A 10,246-nucleotide genomic window follows, 5' to 3' on the forward strand; every position below is an offset into this window, starting at 1 on the left:
TAACAGAGCATTTCATGGTCTCAGCCTCGAGCAACCCAAGCAGCAAACTTTTGAGCACATCGCCATCTGGTGGCTGTTTGCTGCACTTAACTCAGCATCCTCCCCTACTCCAGAGAAACGGTTCACGGAAAATCTAAAGGCACATCTTGATATCACCGCTATGAGTCACAGTAGCAGAAATAAAGACCGCAAACAAAAAGTATCTCATTAAAAGACATATGTCCTGCTGCAGGAGTTTTGAACTGACATAATAACTGTGTTGTGTGCATGTGACAATAGCATTGGCACAATGAGGAATTCTTTTGGCCAATGTGGATTGTGCCCCTTTACCCATCTGAATGGGGGCATTAGCAGTTAATTACTTCTGGTCGCTACAATCTCTCTGGAAGAAGCTGGCATCTCCTTCCACCTCGGGGGTTTCTCTTGAGCGATCTGTGTACATGTGCAAATGTTAACTGAGGACAGAATGCAGAAGAGATCAATTTTAAAAGACAATCTGCTTTGTATCAAGTGTTGATGATACATTTCATTGGCAGGTGTAGGAAACATGAACATCCAATTTAGCATCACTGGAAAACATCCCACGTAGCGACTCCAAAGTAGTGCTGTGCTGAAAATTTCAACCATTACATTTTCAACATTTCGTAGGGGGAGGGGGGACAAAAACTCTGACGAAAAGACTGGGAGGGGTGAGAATATCAGAGAATTTTTCTCCTTTGGGAGGGGACAGGGTGTCCACATACCTTTTTTTTTTTATGTAACTGGCTGTCTCCCTTTTTATTTATTTTAAAACACCCCTGGCATTTTCAGGAGCCCAGGAGTTCTTCCTGAATGCTTATTGGAGAGGTCACATGGTCTCCAATAGGCATTCACTAAGAACTGCTGGAGTCTGCAAAATGGCAGGGGAAGGGTGTTTTGTTTTTGTTTTTTTGTGGAAAAACTAAAAAAATAAATAGGGAGGCCCCTCAGCCACCAGTTACATTTAATAAGGTATGTGGAAACCCTGTCCACCTCCCTGCAAGAGGTAGAAAAAACAATGCCTCTTTCACAGGGAGAAAGTTCCCAAAAATAGGGGGCAGAATCAGCCCAACACTACTCCAAAGTACCTTACCATCTGTGTTTCTCAAATATGCAGTGCTCAGTCACACCACATATTGATGGCTATATGCCCCCCACCACTCTTAAGAAATACTTCTCCATCCCAGAAACCATGCCTGGGACATGCCCTTTCCAGGGTGCCCAATGACCACACACACACCCCAAGTACTCAGGTGCACTGGAAAACTACATTGCCCATGTATGCGGATGGAGGCTGCAGAGAGGGTCTTATGGTAGTTGCTGCCAGGTAAGATACTGGTGAAGGAAAAGAAGCAAGGGTTCATGGGTGGGAGGTTTAAAAGGATTCCAAGAAAGACATGTGACGGCATCACACCAGCAGTTTATCACACACTCGCCATTCCTGGTATGTGGTTTTGCAGCATGGTACTCACATGACGTTATCCCTGTCCTGCACTCATCTCGCCCCTTCCCCTCCCCCCTTGTTGCATTTTATTTTGGTGTGGGGAAAGTCTGGATATTTTCCCCTCTTTTTCCTTTGTTGAGGGTGTGTGGTAATGGAATCTTGCTGACAAAAGGGGAGGGCAGGGTGGTTCTCTTCCAGCATGTCATTGTGCTCCAAACCCACCTCTGCCTGCAGAAAGGGAGCCCAGAAGAAACCTTAAAAGTAATTGCTAGAAAACAAAACCAGAGTGAGGAGGGGAAAGAGCCCACGCTCATCAGAGTACCACAACCCAACCCATGAACTGGAGAAGGAAGGAGAAGGGGCAGGGTGAAGTGAAGAGCAAACAAGCGAAAACCCACGTGAAAGGGGCTGTGTGTGATTGAGTCCTTGACACGCTTATGAAACTGAGGTAAAAAACGCGGAGTCAAACCAGAAAGAAAAAAATAGGTGTGATGAAGCCTATAGACAGTCCTGTTCCTGATGACGACAATGGAAGTTCCCAAAATGGACTTAGGGCATGGGCGGGCTACCCACGGCCCAAATCCAAAAGAGGAGAAGTGACACACAAGGGAATCCCGTTGAGAACTGTGACCACAGGTAGTCATTAAGGGGATTAGGGGAGCAACAGCTGTGCACTTCCCTAAGCCATGGGCAGGGAGACAGGATAGGAATACAAGTTTTTCCTGATGGCTTTTGGAAGATAACCCTGTTTGTTTGCTGAACCCAATTCTGAATCAAACCAAGCAGTGTGTGTGTTCATCTCTAACCCCAAGCACATCCACACCTTTTCACAGGAATCCTGAACTATCTATTAGCCAGATCACACAAGGCAACATCTTCCAGACTATAAAAGTATAGCCCTTACAAATCAAGTCCTAGAGAACTTAAAAAAAGCCAAACAAGACAGAAAAAATGCAGAGATGCTATGCCACTATCGTGTTTAGCACAGCATCTGGGACAGTGATGGGACTTTAAGCCCTGGGCTGTTATTCCATTTGTGCTTGTTAGAGACAGAGTAAACACATCCCAAAGATATTATCAAATAGCTACCTAATATTTCTGTACAATGGATGCCCATCCTCAGTCACTGGCTTGAGACCAAGAGGTCAGCTACCTTACCGGACAGCCTGAGAGCCAACTGGGACCTGCAAATGCCTAGTTAGCCCCTTACTCAACTACGCCTAGAAAAGGAGGTTTTTAGTTATACCCAACTTACAACTAGCTTCAGGACATAAAAACTGAGAGATGCATGTGGGTTGTGCCACCCACTCACATTTCTTGCCATGCATAACTTCCTCCAAGGACAAGGAATGGGTTTAAACTTTCAGTATCGCACAGCTACAACTACTCTGGGAGGTGGTATTTAAGGTTAGGAGAACTTGGTCCTTTACCCATAGATTTAGTTACCAATCCACTTCCGGAGGTACAGCATCAAACGAGATGGCCCCAGCCTGAGAATTGGGCTCAGCTTTCTGGCAACGTCTGGGAAGTTGACCGATTGTTTACAACAAACCTATTGTGATAGGTTACACAGATTAGCTTCCCAGTGTTTTGTGGTAGAGTTCAGTGTTTATAATCCCCAATAAAACAAATAGCTGATGACATTCAAGTGCAAAGGGCCATAGCTCAGTGTGAGTCCATGAGTTGCATGCAGAAGGTCCCAGGTTCAATCCCCAGGTAGGGCAAGGAAAGGTTCCTTACTGAAACCCTGCCAGTCAGTGTCAACAATACTGAGCTAGCATGACTCAGTAGAAGGTTATACCTATACCAAAGCCCTTAGCACATTGCTTTGGCCAAGGGACAGACCCAAGGCTAGAAGTCATATGAAGACATGATCCCAGCAATATTTGCAAGTCAGAGGCTTAGTGTTATAAAAGTCATGGTAGACAAGAGGTCAAGATTCATGATAAATCCAGGCAAGGAAGTATTCCAAGCACTAAAGACACTGGTCTCATTAAAGGCTCTTCAGCCTGTACAACATTAAGTACATGGGAGTTGCTGCTGAGGTCCCTCTTCTAAGTATATATCTTGACAAGGAAATCTGACCCATAAGCAGGCACTCCATTGAATACTACATTGTTCTTCCTTCTTTATTTGATATCTTAACCTGGGTGACACCCTTGAAGCTCCCTCCCTTGCAGAGTCTTCCTCCTCCTCAGTTCCCACAGCAGGTATCTCAAGTTGTACATCAGAGGTCTGATTCAAGGCCATCTCTTGCAGCTGTGGCTGATAAAAGAGTAACATCCTCCTGCAGCCTGCCATCAGGTGAGAAGTCAGGCAGAACCATACTCTCAGGCCCTGAGCTTCCCCCGACTGTACAGGATTCTAAACCATTCTTGTCAGATTCCAAATCGGACTCTGTTTCCAAAGTTGTCAGACCCACAGTGGCACTTGGGCCAGTCCCAGCACTGAGGCAGGCAGTGTCAGAGGCTATTATAAATTGAGAGATCAAGGGGTAAGAGGTTATAAGTAGATAGATACATTCTCCTTCCCACCCACAACCCAATCCATAGTTCCTTGCACAAATGTATCACAGCTGCATCTTCAAAAGCAAGGATTCACCACATTTTGGCTTAGGACATTCTGCTTCCTGACTCCTAGCTGAGCAGAGCAGAGCAGAGGAGCTGCCCCAGCTAAACTAGAAGCTACAAAAGGAATACAGCTCCCAGAAAGAATGTGAACAGGGAGGGCAAACAGGAGTTTGTCAGGCGGAGTTCAGCAGGGGAGGTCAAGGGAGAGATCCCTAAAAATATTATTATTATTATTATTATTATTATTATTATTATTATTATTATTATTATTCGAGCACAAGAAGCCCGTGTGGAAAAAGCGTAGGATACAAGCGAGTTAAGCAACTGGACAAGAAAAGGTAAGTGAACTTACTTATCTATTTAATTTAGATTATAAATGAGGTAATCATTTATAATCTAAAATTCATAAACAGCTTCTGAAGCCAAAACAAGGCCAAAGCAAAGGGAGCTAAATCGCAGAGGAGTAATCATGTACAAACTTACAGTAGAGAGCTAAATATCAGGGAAGGAATCCAGCAAGAACATACAGTTCTTGCTGTAAGATTACAGAGTAGTTGAAAAGAAAACCCATCTACATATTTTAACTAATCCCAAGTTATAAGGGAGGGGGAAGCAATTCGTAGCTCTATATTGATAGGAGCCACTGTACAGGACCAAGTTTTGGAGGTGTCTGCTTAGAAATAGAAAAGAGTTTACACTAGCCTCAGTTTGGTGCCTTAAACAGCATTCTACATAAACCAAGCATAAGAATTCAGCTTATCACTTAGCTAAAACAACAACATATACACAGAAAAAAATAGAATAAAAAGACTCATTCCTTGCTTGTTTCAGTTTAGGCTCAGGTCTTAGACCCTAGAGAGCAACCCATTAAGTATAGCAAGTTAGGCTGACCATATGAAAAGGAGGACAGGGCTCCTGCATCTTTAACAGTTGCATAGAAAAGGACTATACAACTATACATAAGAAAAGGACCGCCTTGTGGGGCAAATTGAAGAGCTTGAGGGCCAGATGTCCACACTGGGGCTGACCCTCACACAGGTAGAAGGAGAGGTGCGGCAGCGGCAGCTGGGAGTGACGGAGCAGGAGCAGGCCCCTGCGTGAAGGGGCGCACGGTGGAGCTTACAACTGTTAAAGGTACAGGAGCCCTGTCCTCCTTTTCATATGGTCAGCCTACGCAAGTAGGCTTTAGAAATCAACTTATTTTTCATCTTTGGTTTAAAGAAAACCCCATACACATATGGAAATAAGACCCTCTCTTTGCTAGCTTCATTTTAGGCTCAGCAGGGTGAGGAAGCCAGAGTGGTAAACTCTTCCCTTCCCTACTCAGAGTAAGTAACTTTAAATTAAAACCAATGAACAAACACTAAGCTCTAAATTAACTCCCTACTTTCTCCCAGTAACAGAGTTCTAGCAAACAAACCCTGTAACAACAATAATAATTTAGAAAACCCCATTTATGACGGTAGAATGCCAGCAGGAGTGTGGGGGCTTCCCAGTGTATTGCACTGAGTGTCGTATGTATGATTAGTTGCCTGCTGGACAGAAATCATGGGGGTGTGCTCAGTGTAATGAGCTCCTGGCTCTCAGGGAACAAGTTCGTTCCCTTGAGGCCAAGGTTGCTGACCTGGAGAAGTTAAGAGAGGTTGATAGATGAAACCTTCAGGGACCTAACAGCGATGCCCCACTCCTTTGGTGACAACTTCTCTGCTGTCACGGAGAAGGAGGGACTCGGGGAAGGAGGGCGTCACTCTGAGGAAGAGGGAAAGGATCCCTTAGAAGGGACTCTTTCCTCAGGAGAGGTGCAAATACCGTCTTGCACCAAGGAGCCAGTGTGGTGTAGTGACTACTGGGAGTCGGGTGATTCAGGTTCTAGTCCCCACTCGGCCATGGAAACCCACTGGGTGACTTTGGGGTAGTCACAGAGTCTCAGCCCAACCCACCTCACAGGGTTGTTGTTGTGAGAATAAAGTGGAGAGGATTATTTTTCCTTGCAGGAAAAAAAGTGGGATATAAATGCAATAATAAATAAATAAATGAGGGTTTCCTTCAAAAAATGTAAGTCTTGCCCAAGTGAGGAAAATAAAAGGGAGCACAATGGCTACTAGCCCTGATGGTTGTGTGCTATCTCCAGTATTCGAGGCAGTAAGCCTGTGTGCACCAGTTGCAGGGAAACATGGGCAGGAGGGTGCCGTTGCACCATGTCCTGCCTTGTTGGTCCCTGGCCAATAGCTGGTTGGCCACTGTGTGAACAGAGTGCTGGGCTAGATGGACCCTTGGTCTGATCTAGCAGGGGACTTCTGTTCTTATGACATTATGATCCCATTTCGTTCATATTTCAGCCATTACTTACTTGGTTTCTTCTTTTTGACCCAGAAGGATGTCCAGGTATCTTTGCTTCTGTCTTCAATCAAGGTACAAGTAGAACAGCCCAGAGAGCTTCAGATATTGGGCGGTATAAAAATGCAATAAATAAATAAATACAGTCAGTTTAAACAGAAGCATTGACCAGAGGCTGACTTGAGTATGGGATACAACTGGTGTGAGGATGAGCTCAATGATTTCCTCCAGAAGGTCTGGGGAATGCATAGTTCAGCCTTCCAAACTGATGTCTTCTGGCAGGCCTACCCAGATTTTTTTTAACATGCTCAATTGTTGTTATAATATTGTATTATTTTTATATGTTTTAAACCAGTTTTATGCATTTTATTGTGATTTTGTATTTAATGTTGTTCCCCGCCTCGATCCAGAGGGAGAAGTGGGTAAGAAATATTCTATTCTGCCATCTTGGCCCTGTGGGGAAGAAGAAGGACCGAGGGGACAGGAGCAGGCAGAAGTAACATCGGGGCCTGCTCCTGCTGGACTCTTCCCCCCCCCCAGGGCAAACTGCCATCTTGGCCCTGTGGGGAAGAAGAAGGACCGAGGGGACAGGAGCAGGCAGAAGTAACATCGGGGCCTGCTCCTGCTGGACTCTTCCCCCCCCCCACAGGGCAAACTGCCATCTTGGCCCTGTGGGGAAGAAGAAGGACCGAGGGGACAGGAGCAGGCAGAAGTAACATCGGGGCCTGCTCCTCTTGGACTCTTCCCCCACCCCCACAGGGCAAACTGCCATCTTGGCCCTGTGGGGAAGAAGAAGGACCGAGGGGACAGGAGCAGGCAGAAGTAACATCGGGGCCTGCTCCTGCTGGAGACTCTCTCTCTCTCTCTCTCCTTTCTCTCTCCTCCCTCCCTCCCTCCTTGACTCCTTTTCCTTGTGTGTCATGTCTTTATTAGATTGTAAGCCTGAGGGCAGGGACTGTCTTTTTTGCTAAGTGTAAGCCGCTCCGAGAGCCTTTTTTGGCTGAGGAGCGGGGTATAAGTATGATAAATAAATAAATAAATAAATAAATAAATAAATAAATATTCTATTTTGTAACCCTGGTGTCCTGCACATGTGTTGGATTACAACTCCCAGGTTCCCTATCCAGCAAGATGAAGCTGTAGTCCAACACATCTGGAGGGTAGTAGTTTGAGCAAGGCTGGAGTAGGGACTGTGTCTATTGAGATATTGAATTTTAAAAAGACAACATATTGCAAAGAATGAGTGTTTCAGCCTCTTCTTCTGAGCTGATGAATTAAAATAAAAATTACATGATACACTCCAATACCAAAGCTCAGGGGGGAGTTGGCCAGAGTCCTTCTACATTTTTGACCTCCTGCAATTTTCCACACGTCATTCACCCCACAACAGAAAAGTTTCATGGGAGTGTGAAGTTTTCTGCATTTTGTTCAAGGCAAATAAGACACAACAGGGGCCACTACAAGCACAAGTAGAAAGTGACAACATGTAGGCCCTACTTAGTATACCGAGTGCATTAGACCCAAATCAGATGGAAACTCCCATGAATTATAGCACCCGTATAACAGCAGGCAGTATTTATTGTGCTATGACCATGACAGCAATTTCACAATGGACTACAAACACCACCAAAATAGAACAGACTGAAGGAGATCACCAATGTCATCTTGATGCCCCTACAAAAAGAATAAGCTGTTGTCCCCATCGCTAGAACACTGGATGTCTTTATTTTAGAAGCAAACAACAAATCAGTTAGGAAAACAATATTCATGTGGCAATAAGGGTAATGGGGGGTGCCTCTGTTGGGTTTTCCCAGGGTGTGATATCCACACGTTCCTTGCCTGCAGAAATAGAAAGGATTTAAATATTGCATGCACGTCAAAAGAAATTGTTTTAAAGAGGGGGGAAACGGAGTTTGTTCTATGTTTTTTTCCTTCATCTTTATTGTCAATTTCTTAGAGAAGCACCAACTTTCACCACTTTGCACTTCCTACTTCTGAGAAGTTATACAATTGAGTTTTAGAGTTGGGAGGGGCTTTGAATGTTTCTAGCCCAACTCAGCACAGGAATTATCTTGCAACTACAGCATTCCTGACACATGGCTGCCCAGCCACTTCTTAAATACCTCCCGAGGTAGCCTGTTCCACTGTCAAAACAGTTCTTGCTGTTAGGAAGTTCCCCTAATGTTTCCTTGAAATCTGCTTCCTTGCACTTTCCACCCATTAGTTTTAGCCCTGCCCTTTGGAGTATCAGAGAACAAGTCTGCTCTACTTTCTACATGACAGACATTTGAAAGTAACGAACACATCTTCTTACTCTTCTCTTGTCCAAGCTAAACATATTCAGTTCTTTCAAGCATTCCTCATAGGACTTTGTTTTCAGATCACCCTATCCCGTGGCTATTTGCTTCTTTCAAGATTTTTGTACAGCCTGAAAAAACCTTTTCATCAAGAACCAAAATTAATGAGATCGAGTAGCGGCACTCCATAGCCTGTAAATTCCCTTGCTGTGAGAAAAAGAAAAAGAGACGTTTAAGCAGAACTTTCCAGTTCATTCCATGTGAAATGGTGCATATACGAGGCTGGCTACTATGTCTGAAATGCAAAGAAAGCAATCTTGTACTAAAAATCAGAGATCTGTATAAAAAGCTTCAAGACATCAGAGGATTTTTTTTCAAACGTCCTTATGCAGCCTTTCCCAACATGGTGTCCTCCAGATGTATTGGTCTATAAGTCCCATCATTCTCAGGCAGCATAGTCATTGGCCTGTTCTCATGGTTCTCCTCTTGTTTCACTGGCTTATATGCGTTTGAGCTAGTACATAAAATTATTTATGATCCTTTCTTTGCACAAATGCGTGGATATCATACTTGTTCTCAGTGGTGGCATCAGAAAAAAAATAAGGTGGTGCGGAGGCAAAAGAAAGGACAAAGTCCATTTCAGGGGAGGGAGCAGTTTTTTCACAAGTTAGATTGTTGAAAGATAAATCACCATTAAGCATTTCAAAGTTTTCTAGGTGAGGTATAGAGTAAAAACAAGAGAGTTCCTGTCTGCAGGCTTACAATCCAATAGACGAAATGCAAAAAAGGTGAGTATATCTTTGAAAGTTAAGTAATTGTTCTTATAATGGCTAGTGAAAATGAGGCAGTGGAAGAGCTGCATAGAGGTTTGGAGAGGCAAATGGCAGCTAGTCTTTCTGCCAAGCTGATGGAGTGGGCCCTTCTATAATAAAAAGCTGTTCAAGTGCCATCTAAAAAAAGGTAAGGGTGTCCAACAAGCTCCCTCCCTAGGGAGAGAATTCCGTAACTGTAGTGCCACCACTGAGAAGGTCCTGGCCCTAGTATCACACCAATTAGATTGTCCCCAGGAACCCCATGTGCCTTTGCCTCTGTCTCCCCCACTACTTGTTGCCTCCCCCTTTCAACGTTTGTACTGTAAATTCCTCAGGACAAGGACCAGTCTCTTACTTACCTTACTGCATAAAATGCTGTGTACATTGACACTAAGTATTAATAACTTGAATATAAGTTTGAAGGACTTGGTAGTACTCACTCGTCAGTAACTTGGAGCTGAATAGTTTAGAGAGAATTCTCAGCTGCCAACGAATTACAAAGGTTGGGGGAATGTCTTGTTATATTCAAAGCAATACTGCTTAAAGATCAAAGACTTAATGCAATCAAGTTAACTTAAAGAAAATTTAATAGTCAGCCAGATATACAGCTATTAGAATTACCTAAATGTCACATAAATTACAAAAGAATTGGTATATAGCATAATAATTTTTAAACTATAAAATAATCAATACCTCTGTAGTCCAACAACAAGCTCCCCAGAAGTATCATTTACAGTCAAACACACAAAAACTAACAAAGGACATTGC

The sequence above is a fragment of the Elgaria multicarinata genome, chromosome 8 (assembly GCF_023053635.1).
Source record: "Elgaria multicarinata webbii isolate HBS135686 ecotype San Diego chromosome 8, rElgMul1.1.pri, whole genome shotgun sequence".
Classification (NCBI taxonomy): domain Eukaryota; kingdom Metazoa; phylum Chordata; class Lepidosauria; order Squamata; family Anguidae; genus Elgaria; species Elgaria multicarinata.